Raw genomic sequence first — 23,089 nt, 5'->3', positions numbered from 1 at the left:
GTCTCTGGTACTATCTAGTGTTGGGCCGACGTCTTCCCGGATGTGGGCGATGCCGTTGCCCACTTCGGAAGGTACTCCTTCTACGTCGGCGCCGGTGACGCCGGCAACGTAGATCCCGAAGCAGCGTTCCAGGAGAGAAGTGCAAAGACTGCTGGAGGAGGAGGAGTACCAGCAAGAACATGAGGAAGGGGAGAACCTCGACTCCATGGACAACTTCGAGGGCCTACGGGAGGCCAGTGGCCTGGATACTTCCACAGAGTGAGAGTTTTCTTCTCCGAAAGCCTTGCCTTCACAGGACGTTGCCCCTAATCACTCAGTCATCAGGAAGGCCGCTGATCTGTTGGAGGAATCCACAGGCAGATGTATCCATCAGAATGTATCTTATGGAGTAGGCAGTCACTTTTCAAGTGGATAGATGATTTGCCTTTCGGCTGAGAAAGGGAGTGTTATCAGAGATCTACTTTGCTGTGCCTTGCTTTGTAAGGGGTAAGACCCTTGAGACTATATCCAAATGAGAGAGAGAGTAGGTTTGAAGACTCTATGGGTCTGATTTTGTCTCTGTCAGGTGGCCCGCCATCTGTTATGGTGGGGAAGATCTCCTTTCTACAACTCTGGCTGGACCCTCACCATAATAAAGAGATTTTGCTCACTGTCACAGAGGCCTGTGAAGGCACTAAATATTTGGTGAGCAACCACCGTATTTTAGGCAGCTGTTAAACCAACCTTTTTGTTTCCCAAAAACAAACTTCCAATCTAGGCGTTTGTTTTGGAAAAGCACAAAATAAATGAGTTTTCTCCCAAGGTGTGGCTTAATACCCTGTCAGCTAAACTCTAAATGAGGTGCTATATCTTTGGTCTTATAACGGTAAGATTTTAAGCACCAGAGGGTATCTGTAAACAAATCACAAAACAGTTTCAGCTTTGTTCTGTATGTCTTTGTAGTGGAAGAAGAGTGACACAGTGCTGAAACCGGTTATTTGGCACAATGGAAAGTCCGGATTGCAGAGCTTTACTTGAAGAGGGGGAGGTCAGTTGACACTGATGCTCCAGTTCAGCTATTGATGCTACCCTAGCTTGTCTCATATATTACCTTAATCCTGGGCAGCTGGAGAGCACCATTAACACCTAGTGGGAGCATTCATAGCTACCAGAAAGGATTTAAAGATATGCAGCATCACATTAGACCTAATGGTGCAGAAGCACTATCACAATTGCAAAAGTCTCCTGCCACTGACAGAAATTTTGTAATGCGTTCTTGTGAAGGGAATGCCCTCAAACACAGCAAGTCTAAAGCAGGACATATGTCTTTTCTGCATGGTCACTTCAGATTTGTCGCCAGGACTTTTTATTTGCTGGCTTTAAAACACTGTGCACTTTGCACCTGATAACCAGTAATAAAGGGCCTGTGCTCCCCCTTTTAATTTGGTTGAATTTGCCTATTCCTAATTGGTATATTTAACTTGCCTATAAGTCCCTATTATAAGAAAGTGTACACAGTGCCTGGACGTTAAGTACCACTAGTGGACTGCAGCACCTATTAGGCCATCCACTACACTGGCAAAGCAAACATGGCTTTATGCCTGCTCTGTGTAGCCTGAGGGCTGCAGCGTAACTTATTAAAATAACCTTTTTTGACAACTAAAAATCTCTTTTAAATATTAGTAAGTCACTCCTATGTAGGTCTAGCAGTCAACAAGGATGGTGCATTGTATTTAAAAGCGGGACATGTATAAAATGAATGTGCCTACAGTGACAGGGCCCCAAAAGCTATTTTCACTGTGGAATGCCTAGCTGTCCTATGTAGAAAATCAAGAGTTCAGATTAAAATACTAGTACTGATAGCTCATGAAAGGGAACAGCTACAAAAATAATTAAATCTCTATTTGTCATAGATATTAATAATCCAATCTACTGTTAAAGTCAGATTTGTAATAAATCAATAAAACATAACTTCTAGAAAGTTACCCATCATAGGAATGTGCCCCTTTTTGCATGTTACCAACACTTTTTGCCTGACTTTGATGCAACCTAACTTGAAGTGCCCTGGGTCCCTGCCAATCAGGTTCCCAGGGCCTGTGTTCTTTACCAAAAATGTACCTTTGTATCCACAATTGACAATCCCTGGCTACACATAAGCCACTTGTAAAAGGTATCATGGGTACCAAGGGCACTGTGATCAAGAAAGGCCTCTTAGGTGCTGCACCACCTATTGTGCCACTCTTAGAAGCCCTGCCCCTTAACCTCCACACCCTGCCACTGCAGGCTAGGTGTTTTGGTGCAGAGAAAAGTAAAGAGTCGACATGGCAAACATCCCTGTGTGCCATGCCTGCAATCCACTGCCTAAGGCCTAGGTAAGTCACCCCTCTAGCAGGGTGCACTAGCCCTAAGGTGAGGGTACAGAGGTATTAGCCCTGTGTCCCTACAGTGTCGAAGTCCATTCTTAGACATTGTAAGTGCAGTAAAGCCATAAAGAGTATATGGTCAGGGATTTGGTCACTATGAACTCAACAGCTCCTTAATGGCTTTACTACAAACTGGGCAGTTTTGTAGCAAACTTCTCAGCACATTAAACCCACACTGATGCCAATGTGGGATTTAAAATGCACTTAGAGATGCGCCCTGAAAATCGACCAGCCATGATGTGGTTCCTGAATGGCAGCCTGTCATTTGTCACCACCAGACAGGTTTCTGGACTCATTGGTAGAGTGCCTCCACTCTCTGGGTCAAGACACAAAGCCCATCCTGGGCAGAGGTGTCATGCCTCCTACCCCAGGATGGCTGGGTCCACGAATGGGGAAGCTTCACAGGCCTGCCACCTCTGGACGCTGTCCCTGCCTTTTGCTGCACAAACAATTGGCTCCCACCGGTTCGGACACCCATATTGGGCAGGAGAATCGGCAGGAAATCCAAGCAAAGAGAGGGGGGCCTACCTTTGACAACCCCACCCCTCAGGTGGGGGATGCCAGGTGAAGAACACATCTCAGTCCTCTCCATCTTGAAGATGGGGGGCCTAAGCCAATTAGGAAGAGGCGCATGCCCTCTCTCACTGGAGGGTGGCATAATAGGAGGTGTACCCCCCAAGGAAGTGACCCATTGGTCCCGACCTGCACACCTCTTTAAAACCCCTAGCCTTGCTGACCCAGGAAGGAGAAGAGGCCACCAACTGCCTTGACCCCAGCACTACCGGCCTGTCCCGTCTACGACCTGGTTACATCAAGTACCACAGGGAGTCCAGCAGCTAGCAACCCCCAGAGCCCGGAGGACCTGCCCTGCGACCTTCCCACAGAGTCTATCTCCCATGAGCACCAGATTTGTTCAACCAAAGGCTCACCTCCAGAATCCAGATTCCAGTAAATCTGCAATTTTGCACCACTCTACACCCTATGCCCACGGCCCGAGTTTGAGCAGCCCAGCACTACAAGGCGATCCTGACCTGGGATATGGTGATCCCCTAACTCCCTCAAGTCTCAAGCCGACGTCTGCAGCCTCAACCTGAAGGGTCCCCAACCGGAGCTGGTAAGAAAACCCGACGCCAGAAGACGCCCCTGCATCCAATGCCCCCAGCCTTGGGTAGCCCAACCGACGAAGTACAGGCATCACCCCAGATCCCAACTTACCTCTCCAGCTGGTGGTCGCCTTCAGGAAGTCTCCCTGCCCGAGCCTGCAGCATCTTTATGAAACCGAAGGTCTCCATTGGGAAACACAGGGCCCCGACATCTGTTTTGCACCCTGCATCCGGCCGCCCCAGTACCGCTGGTGGTGCAGCTCTGTGCTGGTCATTGACCCCTGCAGTGCTGACCTAAACCCTAGGAGCTTTGCTCCCACACCCGAGTGGCCTGCTCGTCAACAGTCCCTAAGCACAGTCCCCTTTAGCCCCATTGGCTTTTCTTCTTTTGCTTTTTTTTTTGTAAAAGCGCCCCATGCCGTGGTTTTACTTTAATAACGGCCGTGGACCTTTCTTTAGACACAGCTCGTCTAAAGAAAGGGGCGTGGCCTCTATTAACGTGAAACCGCAGTATGAGGCACTTGAAAAAAACAACCAAAACTGAATTAATAGTAAATAAAAATAAATGCTGCTACATTCGGTGCCGCAAATAAACTTAAGGCGCACCCACCACTGTGGTGTGACGTGCTATAAAAAATAAATAAGAATACATTACTAATAAGATAAAACAGTGCGCCATGCTGCGATGTCGTGGGTGGAATAGGGGTTAGATCATTAAAGAAAGTAGTACTCACTGTTTAGATAAAGCAGACTGTGTAACAACATAAGTAAAAAGTCCAGTAGTTATGGGAGGTTACAAATGAGGACAAGGCAGTACCAAGGAGGGACTACTAAGCCTATTCACAAATGAAAAGCAACGATTTCGCTAGGACAGTAACAGGAGCCTATTGAAAAGATGGGTGGAGCTTCTATGCCGTACCTCGATACAGCATGCCTCGCAGAGCACCGCATGCGCTGCCCATGCTCCACCTACAAATTGATGTGTATGAACATGAACAACTTCATGATGTTGGGGTTAATAAGCCTACTAACATACAGGTCATAGAGCATTAAGGTGTCCAATGGTCAACAAATAGACTGTACACATCAAAGGACTCATTAAGAGAATAAAGTAAACAGAAAGTGTTCCACACTTTACAAGGGAGTAATTCGCTAGTGATGCATGTAATTATTTTAAGTGCATTCCTGAAATGTTGTGAGGTAGTTGGAAAAAGATTTTGGTACATTATGCACTTGCATTAACAGGTCTTCTGCTGAATAAGCACGATGCACAAAATGCAGTGAGAATCTTCCAAAACACGTAGATGGGTCTGATCCCATTATGTTAACAAAATGTTAAAAAAACACAGGGGAAACCTAATAAAATTGCTTATTCTAAACACAAAAAGTGAAGCATGAATAAACATTAGAAAATATGATTTCAAGGAATCTGTATATTGGAAACCGCAGAAAATAATAGGTTGCCGAATTCAGCAACTGAGGAATGTGCAAAACAGTGGCCGAAAAAGGCTCGCGTCTTGAAGGACAGTCAATGAATGGTGTAGTGTATCAGCACAGTTGCTTGTGGACCCAAAATCCACAAATGAAACATTAAAAACAAGTTTTGGATTAACCACCAGGTCAAGGGAGTGCTGTGAGGGACGGTTTGGTAACCGCTGTTCAGCCATTTTGGGCATATCAGCAAAAATATGAATGTTAGTCAGTTGTGCAATCTCAACCTAGCTATGTAGATCCCTATATTTTTGCAATCAAAGGAATATGCCCATAATTGACTGTGAACACTGGGAAATATACACAACTGTGAATGTGGCATTTATGCATATGTACACTTTTTCACAAACCATCACACTCCAAACGCTTATGAACAGAAGGAAAGCAAAAAAAAAGCCAAGGCAGCATAGATGACTTGATGCATAAGTGGGAAGGCATTCCTCTCCCTTGCAGTCAGGTTAATGAGGTCAGTGAGTGGCATCAGAATAACTTTAGGTGGTGCAAGACCCAACGCTCATAGACAAGGCAGCCTGCAGAAGTAACAGTGGCTCAATGGTAGCACTTATTGCATTTGGAGGTGGAAGTAGCGCTGTGACACAGCCATCATCATGGTGTTGACCAGTGCGGAGAGACCTGCAGGATACGTGGTCACTAGGGACTAAACATCAGATGGACATCCATAATGGCCTTTTGGATGGCTTTGATCTGCTGCTGCATAATACTTTTACATCTTAGCCTGTTTTACTTCCTCTTGAAAGTGAAACTGGACATGGCTTAATGCAGCTTTTAAGACAATAGAAAAGGAGAAGCAAACTTTTGACATTTCTAAAAACCAAAAGAGGATATCCACCCTATTTTCAAGGATGCTTCTCAACATACCTATTCAACCAGAATCAGCAAGAAGTCCTCAATTTACTAATGAAGCAAACATGAATATTGAATATCATTAAACCTGTAGGGAAACACAAGCAGTGTAAAACTTATGAAAAAATGAGACGTTCTCCTGTTTGCGGTCTTCCTACAGACAGCTGTCCGGGAGACAGCAATATTTATCATGCTCCATAGAGCATGCCTGCTCAGGACTGGAGGCTTTCATGTCAATCTCACTTGCCTAGGTACCTTTTTAGGTCTCGCCTAGCTATTTACGCAATCGTTATGCGAGACTCTAGTAAGAGGGGCATTTCAAAGTGCTCCCAAAAGTGGATTGTATGGCGAGCACACGCACAATCATGTGCATCGTGCCGCCATGCAATCCGTTTGGGGAAGCGCTTCAGCCCACTGGCACGTGCACGTGTAGCCACAGCCTCGGCATCATACTTCAAAGGGTCCGCTCCCCCGCCTGGAATGCGCTCCCTCGCCCCTGCCACAGCATGCCGAGAGTTTGTTTCCTCATGGCGCCTCTCACAACTGTCCCTTCCCCACCACAGGGCTAGTCTCACGGACGCATTGCCATCCATCGATTTCACTTTCATGCCCGTGTTCTCTTTGCCTTTCAGCACACAGCCCGCCCTCCCCCCTCCGTGTTTTCTTGCAGCTTTGCCCAGATCTGAGTCTCAAACAACCAAAATAATAAGTTTGCCCTGCACGCTTTCTGCGCTTACAAAGTTAACATATGCCGCGCTCATTCCCTTTTTATCCTTCTAAGGTCGATAACATTAGCTCCATTCATTCTGCGTCTAAGGATTTAAATAACCAAATGTTTTCTTGCAACTTTAGGCACTTCACACACACAGCCCCACTGCTCTCACACACAGGCATCAAGGCAGCAACAGAATGCTCTGTGCCCCACCAGTGTTTGCCACACACACATGCCTCTCGCATCTCGTGTTTTCTTACAGCTTTGGCCCGTGTTCTCTTTGCCTTTCAGCACTCAGCTTCCCCGTAACCACCATTTAACTAACATCCTGCCACACTCATTCCATTTTCATCCTCCCTTTCACTTTCATGCCCGTGTTCTCTTTGCCTTTCAGCACACAGCTTCTCCGTAGCCACCATTTAACGACCATCCTGCCGTAAACACCATTTAACTACCATCCTTTTAGTTAAAATAAAAGAATTGCCTCTAAGGGTTTAAGGAACCATAGAAATACAAGACAAGGCAGCAACAGAACGCTCTGAACCCCACCAGTGTTTGCCACACACACATGCCTCTCGCCTATCTATCCCCCGCCCTCCCCCTCCGTGTTTTCTTGCAGCTTTGCCCAGATCTAAGTCTCAAACAACCAAAATAATAAGTTTGCCCTGCACGCTTTCTGCGCTTACAAAGTTAACATATGCCGCGCTCATTCCCTTTTCATCCTTCTAATGTCGATAACATTAGCTCCATTAATTCTGCGTCTAAGGATTTAAATAACCATATGTTTTCTTGCAACTTTAGGCACTTCACACACACAGCCCCACTGCTCACACACACAGGCATCAAGGCAGCAACAGAATGCTCTGAGCCCCACCAGTGTTTGCCACACACACATGCCTCTCGCATCTCGTGTTTTCTTCCAGCTTTGGCCCGTGTTCTCTTTGCCTTTCAGCACTCAGCTTCCCCGTAACCACCATTTAACTAACATCCTGCTACACTCATTCCATTTTCATCCTCGCTTTCACTTTCATGCCCGTGTTCTCTTTGCCTTTCAGCACACAGCTTCTCCGTAGCCACCATTTAACGACCATCCTGCCGTAAACACCATTTAAATACCATCCTTTTAGTTAAAATAAAAGAATTAGCTTTAAGGGTTTAAGGAACCATAGAAATACAAGGCAAGGCAACATACACTCCGAATGCCACTCAGAGCCACATAATTACATGCCACATAACTACAATGCACTCAATACAACAGACACTCCAAAAACCAATCAGTGCCACATAGTTACACACCACATAATTACACAGCGCTCAATGCCACATACACTTCAAATACCACTCAGCGCCACATAATTACACACCACATAATTACACTACACTCAATGCCACATGCACTCCAAATAACACTCAGTGCCAATTAATTACAATGCAAACAATGCAAGATACACTCAAAATAACACTCAATGCCACATAATTACACACCACTAAAATCAACATACACTCCACACAAAACCACTCAGTGCAACATAATTATATTCTACATAATTATACTCTATCGCCCTCACTCTCTATCTATCTATCTATCTATCTTATCTATCTATCTTATCTATCTATCTATCTATCGGACTATTGCACTCTATCTATCTATCGCATCACCACAGCATCACTTAGCACCACCACAGCATCACTCAAGGGCACCACTACATCACTATGCGCTACCACAGCATCAATTAACGCCACAGCATCACTCGACACCACCACCACATCACTCACCGCCACCACAGTATCAATCTGTACAACCATTCAACAACTGGCTCTAATATGTTCTCTCAATATTTAGGCTTTATTACAAATGGCACAAAAAAAATGATAATATTTAAATTCCGTTCTTGGATTTTAGGCGCAATTAAATACACTAAACATAATCTTCACAAGAGTTATTAACAAAAGTTTAAACGATTGCCATTATAATTTACATTAACTTTTATTTAAGTATTAATTATTTGCAAAAATTAAAAGCCATTGTTATTTGTAATATCAATACATCTAAGTGACGTAAATACAACACATATTGCATTACAAATGCTATAGGTGTCACATTTGCAACAGTTAAAACTATTGACATTGTACATGAGAAAGCTAGTAATTTCAATATTTTCAATACCAACACATAAATAAAAAATTAGTCAATTTACAATAAAAAAAGCTCAAACTTTCCTAATGCGAGACCTATTGCATTGCAAATGCTTGTTTTTTCTTTCTTCTCTTTGTGTTTTTGGTTTCGCCGCCTGTTGATTTATGATTTGTCCTACTCTGACCGAAGCGTTCAACACCAGTTTGTTGCCTTTCAGGGCCACCTAGTGGGCTAACACAACATCGACCTCTACAGACATTGAAGACAACTTTTTACATAAAGGATTGAAAACATTTTTAATAAAAAAAAATCAGCCCTACTAATGTAGTGCACCTGAAGATTTTCTAACAAACAGTAACGGGCAATTTACTCATTATCATTCGACTCAGAAATCTGCAGACAATGCACACATCATTTGAAAAGTGTGTTTGTGTTTCACCACAGGAACACTAGTGAGAATTAGAGACAGCTACATGGTCAACTATATACAATACTTTAAAAGAATATGTAATGTTCATTAAAAAAACAGCTGTATTTTTCGGATTTCATGCATTTGTGATTTACTGAAAGCGAGCTTACTAACATAGAATTTAAAAAAGAAAACAACACAGTGCATCCAAAAATAAGTGATTAGCATACTTTTAGTTCTCTTCGCTTTTCTGAGCATACCTAAACAGTATATTATTTCACACTGATTTTTACCACATGAAAAGTATTTCAGTCGCAAAATAAAATGGACCCAGCCAGGAATGAACTAATACTTCCACCGGGGGATAGATTTACCGGCGGTTCTTGTGTTTGACTGAACCATAGTTTTGTTTTAAAATGAATGGTTCAGTCAGGAATTCCGCCGCGGCGCTGGGGGGGTTTGGGGGCAGTAGCGGTGGCGCTGTGCTCGTGACGGAACCACTCCGTCACGAGTCACGGTTGAGCTGTGCTCATGACGGAGTGGTTCCGTCACGTCTCCGCCCACTGCGCTAATCGCCCGCACAGGCGGGTTAATTAGCGCCGCATGGGCGAAGCGGCCGCCAACGGCCGCAGCATGACGGAACCACTCCGTCATGAGCACACGGCACCCGTGGTGCATGACAGAGTGGTTCCGTCATGAGCGGGGAAGGGGTTAATGAAAATAATTTACTTAAACTTTAGGGTTAGAATGGCGGGGAGGTAAATAAAGCATCCAAATTGCAGGGATAAAAAAATCCATGATTGCCACGAACCTTAAATGGAGAGAAAGAGTGAAACTCAGCATAGGCTAGCGACAGAAAAGACAACCGAGGGAGGAAAAATAGCATTGGAGAGGATGAGGAAACTATAGAGACACCAGACAGAGCACGTGGTGATTACAAAGAATGTGATTGAGGTGCTGCAGACATTAGACACATGTGAAGGTGAAAGACGACTAGCAGCAAAGAGCAGTGAACTAACAGACAGGGCAATAGACCAATAGACAGAGACAAGAGAGGGGAGATATAACGTTCCAACTACGTGAAGAATCAGATTCTTTCCATTTTTACACCATCCACAGCGTACTTATTTTAAAGCATGCCCTTTAGTGCGCCTTTTGTGGCATGAAACCGCCCTTTAATGGAGCAGCGCACCAAAACGGCAAGGCGCACAGCTACGGGGCATATTATCAAGGGCCGGCGATAAATATCGCAAAGTGCGCTTAGCGCTTGCATATTTATCGCCGGCTATCACTGGAATTTATCGCCCTTTTAGCGCATTATCAACAACGTGCATCGCCGAGGCGATACAAATTCCAGAGATAGTGGGGATATCGCCGTTTTCCATGGTGGAAAACGGCGATATCCTAGATGATAGGGCCTGTGGTCTTAGCCACACAATCCACCCGCCATGTTAGGTATGCCTTAGTCAGGAATTTAACAGACGGTAAATTCCTGCGTTAAGGCATACTTAACGTGATTTTAAATATCGCTAACCCTCGTTGTCAATATGACGAAGCTGGGGTAGCGATATTTTCCCAAGGGAGTCTTATCAGGCACGCCTCCTTTGCATCTCATTAGCGATGCGATGGGAGGCGTGCTGACAAGTGGCGCTATTGCAAGGAAACACATCGCCGCTTCCGCCCGAAAACGGGCTCTAAAGCGGCGATATTATTGTCACCCCTTGTTGATATGCCCCTACATTCTCTATCCCTGACGTCCCCTGTAATAGCGCCAAATAAGTGAAGTGTTGGGAGAGAGCTGAGCGGCAATGGGAGGATGCCTTAACTGTGTGATTACAGTGGGCTGAGAGCCCCCATTTACCTGCAGCTGCGAGCTGTAACCTCCTACCTGCATTCTCCTCAGACATTCCCCAACCTGCAGACAATGAAAAACGAAACTAAAATCAATTGCTTCACGTGGAAACAAGACAAGAACACCACACTTTTGTAAATATAAAAGAGGGCACTCTGCTCAAACAAAGCACGGCACCCGTGCATAAAATTTATAAGCATGGCGGCCACCATGGTATTAAAAAACAAAACATGAAAGTGGGCGGCAGGGTATTAAAAATAACATGAAAGCGGTTGAGGTGCTAAAAAATAAAGTGCGCTGCCTGTGTTGTAAATATGGAAAGCGGGTAGCAAAATGGAGCCTCCAAAGCGCAGTTTATCACGCTGGAAGTGCTTGCCGGCACAAAAACAACCTTTCTGTTTCGAAAAAAAACAGTGCATCCATTTCACTTTAGACCCTTGGGATATGATAAACAAGTTAGCTATATGGCCTAACAAGCAGAGCTGCCGACTCTGTGCCTGGGGAACCAAGTTCATGTCTCCGCATAAGCTTTACAAAACACATGGGGACGGTATCAATTAAATTTAAACACAACAAGTATAATCAAAAATATAAATATAGTTACAGGATCAGTGAATTACGGCTGTACAAAAAACATGGGAGGGGTAAATGCACGGGGCAGGCGCCATTGATGTCTGATGAGCAAAAATCAAAGTATCGGGTGACTTCCGGCATTACAAAAAACATGCCGATGGGAGGGGGAGGTGCACGGAGCAGTCCATCGGACTCTGATGAGCAAAAAAAAGGGCTGCCGGAGAGCGTCCTGCCTGCAACAGCAGGCAGGAGAAAGCTATTTAAGACAATAGTGCTCCGATGCTGTAAATAAAACGTGCTGAGTAACAACACATATAACAGATTTCCTCATGGGAGGTTAAAAGAAGAGAAAAGGCGGTACTAAAGAAGGACCACTAAACCTATTGACCAATGAAAAGACACAATTACAAAGGACAATTACAGGAGCCAGTTAAAAAGATGGGCGGAGCATTATGCCCACATCTTGAATACAAAAACAACAATTGATGGACAGAATGCAGAACAATGTCATACATTCACCCCAGTACAGAGATCTGGGCCTAAATCCATCGTTTTTTTGCTCACCCTGCCATTCCAGTTTGAACCCAACCATATGCAAATCAGTCTTGACCCTGTGCCTCATGGGAACAGTCCAGCCCGAACTGCCAAGCCAGGTCCTCCCTGGACTGGAAACAAGCATCCTAGGACCGGTTTCGGGGTTTAACCCCTCTTCAGCCAGGATAGCTTGATTCCAGTGGCATGGAGAGCACGGGACAATACAGCATGTCTCAAAGAGACAGAGCAAGCGCTGCCTAGGCGAGACCTAAAAATAGGAAGCCCCGGACTCTTTTAACTCTTCTACTGTTAAAGTCTATCAGGCTGCTATTGTACTCATTATTTAGACATGTTAGGCATGCTGCACAGAGCCTTTATGTTTATGAATAAACCAGACAACTCTAAAAGGGCCACATGTCTCAGCCTAGCCATTGCTATAAAAGTTATCCCTCAGCATGTTTATACCCGTGGAGAATATAAATTAGCTATGCTTAGTCAGGAAACAAGTTGAATGTGAGCAATTAGTGGTTAAAATTAAGAATCCCCAAACATTCATTCTTATTCTGTGCCTACAACAAATCTAAAACAGGATATTATATTTCTTTTATATTTAATTTCCAAATATGACGCACATGATCCTTTCCTATTTGGAAAGATTTTTCTTCTCCAGTTTAAAGTGTTCGGCCACCATAACAGTGGGTGAGTATATAAAGTGTTTAAGGAGGTAATGGAAGTCCAACTGTTTTCATGAAGGGATTCGGGTTGTTTGATCCTTAAGGGCATACAAGTAATACAGACACAGGGTCCGATTTGAAGTTGGGTGGTAATGGAATTCATGGGTGTGATTTCACTCAAATTACTAGTCAAAGTGTGAAAGATATTCCATTGGTGGATTTTATGGCAAGACAGGAGGCTAGTGTTATGCAACTAACCTTTAAAGTATTTCCAAAAGGACTTTAACAACCAAACAATGAAATTAGAACTCTCCAGTCCAACAAAAGCTCCCTGCCAGCCATCCTCTTCCTCTTTTGTTGCTGCTTCTGCAGCTAAGTATTTGTTTAGTGTTTATTTTAATTGGTAAAGTTTTTAATTAATAATATTTATTTAAAGTATATATTTTTTTCTGATTGAACAAGTAGCAAAGCACATGCCATAAACAGTATAACTGTAATAATCGATCGCATCCAAAAAAACGTGGTCGTCATCTATATAGCAGCACCCCCTCCCCCCAATGATTCATGCTGGTTTATGTTCACCATCAGTGTCCTCACTGGTCCATTATGCAGTCCCATTTGGGATTAGGGAACAATAGTAGTTGGCAACCAGGTATTTTCTCTAGGGAGGTCCTCTCTCAGGCCCCCTTAAGGATATCTCCTGTGTTGTATGTGTTGCAGATTGTTTTGTATCTTCTCCCAGGTCCAACCTAAAGTGTCGCCTCCATAGGTCCCATATTCTATGGAATTTTTTGAGGCATCCCCTGTTAAGATATGTGGTTTGCTTAGCTGTCATGTATACGTCCATTCCCATCGTCCATTCTTGGATTGTAGGTTTTTCAGCCACCTACCATCTTCTGGCTATACCCCTTTTGGCCACCACCAGTCCCAGGGAGGCCAAATTCAGGTGTGTCCTGGTGACATCTACCTCATTCGGTACCCCCAATATCACGAACCGTGGCTCAATTGGCAATATCACTCCCAGGACCGTTCCCAATAGCTCGATTACCTGCGTCGAATATACCTGGAGCTCGGGTATGCCCAGACAGTATGAAATAAGTCACTTTTGACTGTTTTGCAGGTAAAGCAGGATGGTGACTCTGCCCTTCCCATTTTGTGCAGCCTATCCCTGTCATAGTATGTTTTATGTAGTATCTTATATTGAATGAGACGGAGCCTTGCCTTGATAGCTACTTCTCTAGGGTGCATTAACGCCGCCTCCCAATTTATGTCCTCTATTGACCCCACCTCTTTCTCCCAGGGTGCTCGTAGCCCTATCTGTCATCTGGGATGTTGTTATTAATAGTTTTACAAGTGAATGAGACCGCCTTTTTTATTAGTTCTTCTTGTAAGAATCTGCCCTCTAGAGGTGCGTTCTCCGGAGGTTGTTCGCTTTGAATGTTCTCTGCCTGCCATGCGTGACGCAGTTGCGCATATTTGATGAATTGGGAGTTATTCATGTCGTACTCCTGTTTAAGCTTTGCCCATGTTTTAAGTTCTCCTTTTTCAACAATATTTCCTGTTGTGGAGATCCCAGGTTCTAAACCCTTTTAGCTTTCGTAGCTCTTTGAGCCAAGCTCCTTCCCAGAGCGGAGTGCTCTTCGTGAACCGGCCCGTCCAGCCCATGGTTTTGGTCGCCATAGTCCATGCTGTCAGAGTAACTTGTGTTGCGGGTAGCAAGTGGGAGCCCCACTTCCCCCGTACAAGTAGTGTAGATACGTGTGGTAGCATATCTTCTCTCTAGGCGATACGTAGGGTGGTCCCTATTTGTACATATCCATTTGTTTATGGGTATCAGGTGAGACGCCCAGTAGTAGGCTTCTATATCTGGGAGTGCAAGCCCTCCGTTATATGGGTTGCGTTGCAGTGTCTTGAGCGCTATCCTGGGGTGCCCCCCTGCCAAAATAATGCTTGAATTCTACTTGCTATCTCCGTAAAGGTGTCTCTGGGGAGTGGGTAGTAAGTGTTTTGAAGAGCATATAACAGCTGGGGCAGGGTGATCATTTTAAAGATGGCCGCCCATCTAAGCAGGGTGAGGGAGGGATCCATCCTCCTCTTCACGTCTGAATTGAAGTTACGCAGGACTGTACCAAGGTTTTCCTTCCTACATGCCTCTTGATGTGGGGTAACAAACATCCCCAGGTATTTGAAGCCCCCTTGTACTACTCTCAATTCACCAGGCAAAGGCCATTTGGGCAGTAGTCGGCAGTATAGTGTGGATTTGTTCCAGTTGATTTTGTAGCCAGAGTAGCTGCCATATTATGTTATAGTTTCGAACAGGGCCAGGATCGCCGTGGTAGGTTTGGTGATCTATAGTAAGATATCATCTGCGTATAGGGAATTTGTTTTCCCTGCGCCATCTATGGGATTCCCTCAAAATCCTCGGATGGAGGGATGCTTTCTAACTATGCAGGCGAGAGACTCAAGGGTTAGTGCAAAGAGGAGAGGCGAGAGAGGACAGCCCTTTCGTGTCCCTCTCTCAATGGGGAAGGGTGCTAAGCACTTTCCATTGACCCGCACCGTAGCTCCCGGCTGGTTATAGAGGAGCACCACCCAACTGCAAAATTTTGGCCCGAACCCGAATTTAGTCAGAGTGGTGTCCAGGAATGACCAGTTCACTGCATCAAACACCTTTTTAGCTTCCAGTGATAAAAACACCTGTTGGCTTGTCCAGTTCTTCACCTTCATTAGCCAATTGTGGGTTCGTCTGAGGTTCAGACAGGTAGCTTAACCCGGCATGAATCCCGACTGGTCTTCATGGACCAGGGCTGTGACGACCCTCAGGAGACAGGTCGCCAAGATGGTGGCCAAAATCTTCACTTCTGAGTTTAGCAGCGATATGGGTCTATAAGAGCCAAAATGGTCGCGGGGCTTACCCTCTTTGTGTATGACCACTATAGTTGCCATCATCAGGTCGAGAGGTAGGGCACCGTCTTTGTGTGAGTCTATGAATAGCCGAAGTAAATGAGGGCCCAGGATATCAATGTATTGCCTGTAGATTTCAGCCGGAAACCTATTGGTGCCAGGGGTTTCCCTCGGCGGAGTTTAGCCACCGCCCCTGAATTTCTGTCAGAGACAGATCTGCTTCTAGGTCGTGAGCTTCCTCCTCCCCTAACACTGGGGTGGGAATTGCCGTCAGGTAGTCCCTTATCTTTGTATGTGATTTAGGGGTACGGGCCCGATATAGGTCTCTGTAGTAATCCACAAATGCCTTTGCTACTCCCTCATCTGTGGATTGGATAACCCCCTGGAGGTCTGTTATCTCTCTTACCCATCTATCTTGGACCTCCTTATTGCTGATCCAGGCTAAGAGCTTTCCCACCAAGTCCCCCACCGAATAGAGGCGGTGTAGTGAAGCCAAGTGTTGTTTTTTGGAATTGTCTATGGCCAGTTCCTTGTATTCCTGTCTCAGAGTGGACAGCCTACGAATCACTTCGGGATCTTTTCTCTGGGCTTCTTGTTTGTCGAGCTCGGTTATCTTTTGATCCATAGTATCAAGGCACTTGTCTTTCTCTTTATTCTACCAGGCTATTCGGTTTCGGGCTCTATCCCGTAGCACGGTCTTATATGCTTCCCACACCGTCATCGTGGGGGGAACAGAGTCTTTGTTCTCCAGGAAATAAACTTCTGTGTCTTCCCTAATCCCGCTTGCTATTTTGATGTTATTCAGGTCCCATGGGTTTAGTCTTCATCTGCAGGCTCTATCCCTTTCCCTCAGGCCCATCTCGACTTGGAGCAGGGAGTGGTCAGAGACCCCTAGGTGTGCATTCTGCATGGCCTACGTCATGCAGTTCTCCCCTGGGAATAAATATATAGTCCAGTCTGGAGTGCGTGTCGTGTGCCCCTGAGTGGTAAGAGAACTGCGTGGTCTGGGGGCTGTTTCTCTCTGCATGCATCTATTAATCCCATTGTTATGGAGAATTGTCTCTAAGGGGTGGTTTGTGTGGATCTGTCTCCCGCCCCCAGTGCGGTCCATTACTGGGTCCATCACGTCCTTGAAGTCACTGCCTACTATATGTAGGGCGGTGGGTTTTTCGATCAAGATGTCATCAATCTTATTCATGGTGGACGCTTGCAGTCTGGGTGGTGCATTGATGCATTTCAACGTGACCTCTGTCCTTCCCCAAAGTCATAAAACTCCCACGTATCTGCCCAAGGGACCTGCCAGAAGCGTGAGGTCTGAAAGGGAATATTTTTTTAATCAAAATGGCCACTCCCCTACCCCATAAGTGAATCCTGAATGCGCCAGCTACTACAAAACCACACTGTGTGCCTTTAAGGTGGGTTTCTTGGAGCAGAGCAATATACAGGTGAAGCCTTTTAATGAGTTGTGACACTATCCCTCTTTTAATCTTATACCCCAACCCATTAACGTTCCATGTCATAACCATTAATTTTGGCTGCCAGGTCATGTTATGTCTACTGGTAGCGTACGTGCAGTGCCGGGGTCCAGGGGAGGAGAGTGGTACTTCCCTGTGTCCCTTGGTCTATAGGAGTTTCTCGTTGTGGCGGCCCCTGCAATCAATGAACCAATATGCAAACAATTAAACCCCAACTGTGTGGTCTCCCAACCTTCACCCCACCCCACCTCCCTCCGCCCCCCCTTCAGCCTCTGTCTCCCCATCGCGGGAAGTGACTCTCAGCCGGAGAGAGTAGGTCAGTCCATCATTCCCCCGCCCAACTATGTGCCCTAATACCCCAATTCTTACAGTTTGTAGCTCAGTTCATCAAAGTAGTCTCAGCTTTTAACGCTTCGGAAGGGGCTCGATATAGATTCTCGTTACCTTCTCTCCGGTGTTCAAGTGGCAGTTTCCAGTTCGCTCGGGTCTATTTCTGTTGGTATAGTTCCCTCTGCAGGCCCCTCGGTCCCTCCACTTTTCTCTAGAGCCTGGGTTGCCTCTACTTGTGGATGCCTTGATTCTGGATCTGAGGACATATCATTGTCATCTGAATCCGTCTGTAGGTTTGGGGATTTAGTCCTCTGGACTGTGTCGGTTTCAGACTGAGATCGATTGCCTTTTGGCTGCTCTTGGCACCTCTTGTCTTGTGTGATTTTTAGCAGGGCATATGGAGTTCCCTTACCTATTCTCCTCGGTGGACCGGCAGTCGTGAGTCTCCTTCTTCGAGGAGACACCTCTCCGTTCGTTCTGCTACAGTTCATGCGGTTATCCGTCCGAGATCCTCCTGGGGGCCGAAGCACTGGTCTTTCTTCCACCCATGCCCAGGCCTCCTCTGGAGTCTGGAAGAAGAAGGCTTTCCCCTAAAAGATGACCTTCAATTTTGCCAGGAACAGGAGCATGAATTGAAGTTGGAGGGCCCTTGACCTTGACTGGATCAAAAGTTCAACGATGTTTCTGTACTTTGCGGCTATAATCTGTGAACATCATGATCTTCGAGTTTTCGTAGAGGACTTCCCCCTTGCGACACATTTCGCCCAGTATCACATCCCTGTCCACAAAATTCTATATTCTCACAATGATCGGCCTTTGTGTTGCCCCTGGGGGAGCTTTTGCACTCAGTGTGTGGTGCGCGTGTTCTATGACGAAGCATTGAGAGAACTGTTCTGTCGGGAGGAGATCTGTCAGCCAGGTTGTCAGGAACGTCGATGCATTGTTGTCTTCCCCTCCCTCCGAAAATCCCACGAAGCGGAGATTGTTCCTCCGGGCTTGATTTTCCGCATCATCAATTCTCCATAGCATGTCTGACGCACTATGCATGTCTCTCATCCTTTTTTGTAAGTCTTTTAGGGCGTCTTCCACTTCTGATACCTGAGTCCCAGCCTCCATTACTCTTTCGGACACAATACAAAGGTCTTGACGAAGCAACGATACCTCTGAACAGACCTCTCCAACCTTGCCTTCCAGGGCTTCTCTGGAGCTTTGTATTGCTTGGAGGAGCAGTGCCGTGTCTGTTGGTGGTTGTGCTGCCTCTGTCGATTCTGCTTGCGTTGGGAGTATCTTAGTGTATTTGTCCATTTTCCCCTGCATTGGGAGTTTTGGATCTTTGTCTTTGGCCATGGTGTTAGTTATTACCTCTATGGGCAGGGATTACTGGTTCTGTCCTGTACTCTCTCCCATGTCAGACCGGGTGAGGGTCTCTCCCTGTCTCTCTTTGGGCGTGCGACACCTTCTTATGGTGTTGGGGCTGTCCTTCATTTTCAAGTTTGGAACTGGGGATGTGCTCTCCCTAATGGTGAGCTCTTCGTTGTGTCTTTCTGTTTTCTGGGCCCTCTTGTGACCTCCCCTGTCTCAGCCGCTTTTTCTGTAATCCTTGCTTTGGATTTTGGCCCCTCGTGCCTCTCCGGGTCCTTTCTTGTGTCACTTGCTACTCCTATGCCCCCATGAGTTGAGCCTTCCCTTCCCTTCAGGTAGCGGTTGGTCTTCCGAGTTTTGGCGGTACCTGGCCTTCGCTTCTGGTGTCTCTCCCTCTCCGTGTGCTTTCCGGTGTCTTTTCGGGTGTATGCAGCCCGGTGCCGCCGAAGTAGGGGGTTAACTACCAGCAGGTTATAGTGTCTTCAGTCGCTGTTGCGCCGGGCTGTGTAGGCTAAGTTCTGCCCCGTGGTGGAGGGGTCTCTTCTGCGTCTCCTGCCTCCCAATGTCTGTCCACAGCACCTCGGACTCTCCGACCAGCCCGGCCCAGTCTCACGGCCGGGCCCTCGTCTCTTTGCTCCCGCTTCTGTGTGCCCCCCTGTGCTGGAGGGCCTCTCTTCCCCTCTCACTTCTTCAGGGGTCTCTGTGGGCCCCGTGCGCTGGCCGCTGGGATCTTCGGCTGCTGGTAGCTCTTTACTATGTTTCCTGGTATTTATTTTCTCCCCCTCAGTGTGTTTGCCCGGGAGGCCGCCGTCTCGCTCTGCCCATCAGGCCTGTGGACCTGGCTGCCACTCGGATGCATACAGTCCGGGGACTCTGCCTCTGCTTGCTGTCTCGCCGATAGTAGGGCCCAGAGTCCTCACCCCTTGGACGTCTGTTTTGCGGCCGCCAAGCTCTTTGCGGGTGATCGCCTTCCCCAGGATGCCAACGGGGTATTGTGCTGGGGTTGCAGGGCACCCTCCACGTGTTCAACTGGTGCGTCAGGACTTTTCGCTCTTCTTCACTGGGGCTGTGGGGCAGGGAGTCCACCTCTCTCTCCAGACCACACATGGTCCCGGCAGGTCCCCCGCTCACCACGGGCTCGATGAGCACGGTCGGGCCTGGACTGCCTTTTGATCAGCAGCCGGCGGCCGCGGTGCACCAGCCCTCTCTTCAGGTCAGTTCCTCAGCTGGTCGCCGCCCGTGCAGGTGTGAGAGCCACCTCACCTCTTCTGCTGGGCCGCTCTCCTGCAGTCGGGCGTGTCAGGGCCACCCCGGGTCTCTCTCTGGTCCGTCTGATATCCCTGGAGGGTTCCGGAGCACCTCAGCGAGCAGCCATTTTATGTCGTCCGTGGCTGATCGGCTGAAGGACCAGGATAGCTCCGCTGTGAGAAGCTGGTCACTAGTTAAAGTGGCCACCTTGCACCAGTACAATTTGACTCTTATGGTAGATAGGTTTAAGACAACCTTTTAAAGAAAGCTATCCTAGTGGTAGCTGTGGAGAGCAGCCTTCAAGCTAAGTCTTTAGAGGAATGTAAAGCAGCTTGTTTGACCTTATAATCTCTTGAATTACTAAATGAAAGGACACCACACAGGTATATATATATAAAAAATATATGTATTTATTACTAACAACTCTCTGCTAATCTCTTTATGAGATTAGAAGTCAGGAACATATGCACAAACCAACATTTCACAACAAGTTAAGCACAAATATGGCTGGGGCCCTAGGGGCATACCAGACCATATACTAAAAAAGAGACTTAAGAAGAACGACTTGCGAGGGGACAAGGCCACCCAAAGCAGGTAAGTAAAGGACCCACGGGAGACGCATGCAGTGTGAGAACACAGCAGCGGATCACAATTGACTTCAATGGAGCAAGTCGCGGTTGGAATTTTAAAGTTTCAGGATACTTCGGGAGAGTCTACAAGCAAGTCACTTACAGGGTAAGTAGTTCTAGAGCCAACACACACAGGAGCACTGTAGTGCTGGAGTTACCTCACCCAGGGAAGCCGGGTGCATAGGTGTCTTTTGGTGTCGGGTCGCGGCGTCGTTTTCAATGGGAGCCAAAGAAGACTTGCTGCTTGTGAAGACAGAAGAAGTGTCCGGTGGAATCCAAGGCTGGATTCAGAAGAAATAAGACCTGAAAGCAGAGGAGACAGTGTTCAAAGTGACTTGGCAGTGACCCGGGGCAAGGAAGCTGGATGCCCACAGTCGTCGGGTGATTTCAGGTGATCACGGGTGTCTTGACTCTTCAGCCACGAGGTCCAGGAGGCATCGACGACAACCAGGAGCTGGATTCAGCGTGTCCCACGTAGTCTGCAGCTTACTGCGGTGTCGGTGACCAGATTGTAGCCAATAAGCTTTGGTAACAGCAAGTCTTGTGGAAAGTGTAAAAAGTCAGTGGTGTAGACCAGCAAGGTCTGGGGGACTCACACAGCAAGGGTAAGTCAGGGCAGGCCTGGAGCAACCAGGGAAGCCCTTCGAAACTGTAGAAAGGTCTTCTGGGGACCCACAAACCAGCCGGCAAGGGATTGCGAAGACGCCTCGGGAGGATTCACTCACCAGGAGCCCACGGTCACTCGGGACGAGGTAGGCCTCTGATCTTCGGAGGAAACCCGGCTGGAGGCATGGACCACAAGTGGTCCAATGCACAAGTTCGTAGAATGTCGTGAAAGGGTTGCACTCGAAAATAGTGCACGGTACCCGGGTATTGCTGTTCCTCGTCACTCGTGGGGTCCACTTGCCTCAGCGTCGCTGGGGACTCACAATGGCCTTGGAGAAGTCAGGAAATTCACTTCCGGGGCTGCAGGGACTTCGGACTCCGGTGGGAAAGTTTGCGACCGTTGATTCAAAGTTTTGGTGCGTGCCAAGCAGGGGGAGTCACTCCTTGACTCCAAGGGAGATTCTTCAGTCTTCCAGAGGTAGTGGAACATCGAAGGTCCAGGATTCTTCTTCAGAGCGTCGTTTAGGGATATCTAGTTTGCAATGGCAAGGGTTCCCTAACTTATAATACAAGGAAGGGAGGGACTAGCTCTATGACCCCTCCTATGGGAGGGTCAGGGGAGTGGGTGGCTACACCCACTTCCCTTTGTCCAGTTTCATGCCAGAGCAGGGGCAGGTAGCTCCTGAACCGGTTTGAGCTGGCATATGCACAGTTGGCACTTTTTAGTTAGAATAGAGGGATTGGGTTATTATGTCGGTACAAAGTTAGCTTTATGTGTTTAGTAGGTTTTTGTATTTTTTCTTTTGGAGATGGAGGTTTGATTGTAGCTTGACGTCGTTTGTTAGTGGCACAACTGATAACAGTTGTTTTTCCGTCACGATCGGATAGAGATTTTTTTGAGATGGCCCTTTGGTATTCTACTTGGATATTAGAGGAAATACAGTAATATTTTAAAGATTTAGACTGTGCTACTTTAGTTGGTAGTTAGTTTTTTTTTCTTTATTTGTTAGCTGAAATACAACAGAAAAAAATAAAATTAATAAAAAAAGAAAGAATATATAAATATATATATATATATATTTTTCTTAGTTAAAAAGTAAGTTTAAGATAGTTGTGGCTGATCAGATTTCTGAGGAGGCTGACCAATCTGGCAAAGTTTCAGATTTGATTTCAAAAGAATTTAGAGAGTTGGTGCATGAGTCAGTAAGAGCAGCTTTGGGAAAAAGGAAAGCATCCATTAATGAGGATGACGAGTATTATTCTATTACATAAGGCGAAGAGAGAATTGTGAGGTGGCCATGGGAAAAAATTTTGAGGTAGAGAAAGAACTTGGAAGATCAAATTTAGCAGAGAGGAGTCCCAAGCGGCTCAAACAAACTGGGTGTCCTTAGCAACATATCAGATGGGCAGGGTAACCCTGCAAATAACAACGAAGATGTAGATGAGTACATCTTAGATCTAGATTATTAGTATTCTTTTGATGAAGCATGGGAAGATAGTACTAAGAGCAAAGATCTTTCTAAAAGCTATGTGACAGAACCCCTGGGTGAAAAATATGTTGATCTAAGTGACATTAAAAATCCTCGGGGATCTGAATGGTGGCCCCTGAATCATGTTGCTATGTATATTAAAAAATGGATTTGGAGACCTCTGTAGAAGGAGGAACGTAGGTTGATGAGGGCAGAGTGTTCACGCCCTGTGCTAGATGATAAAGAAACTATGACACCTTGATCATGAATTAATAACATACCTGTTCAAGTTGGGACGTGATCCAAGAAAAGGTT

This window comes from Triturus cristatus, chromosome 12 (genome assembly GCF_964204655.1).
Source record: "Triturus cristatus chromosome 12, aTriCri1.1, whole genome shotgun sequence".
Taxonomy (NCBI): domain Eukaryota; kingdom Metazoa; phylum Chordata; class Amphibia; order Caudata; family Salamandridae; genus Triturus; species Triturus cristatus.
The sequence above is the reverse complement of the archived record's forward strand: the minus strand, read 5'-3'. Positions refer to the sequence as shown.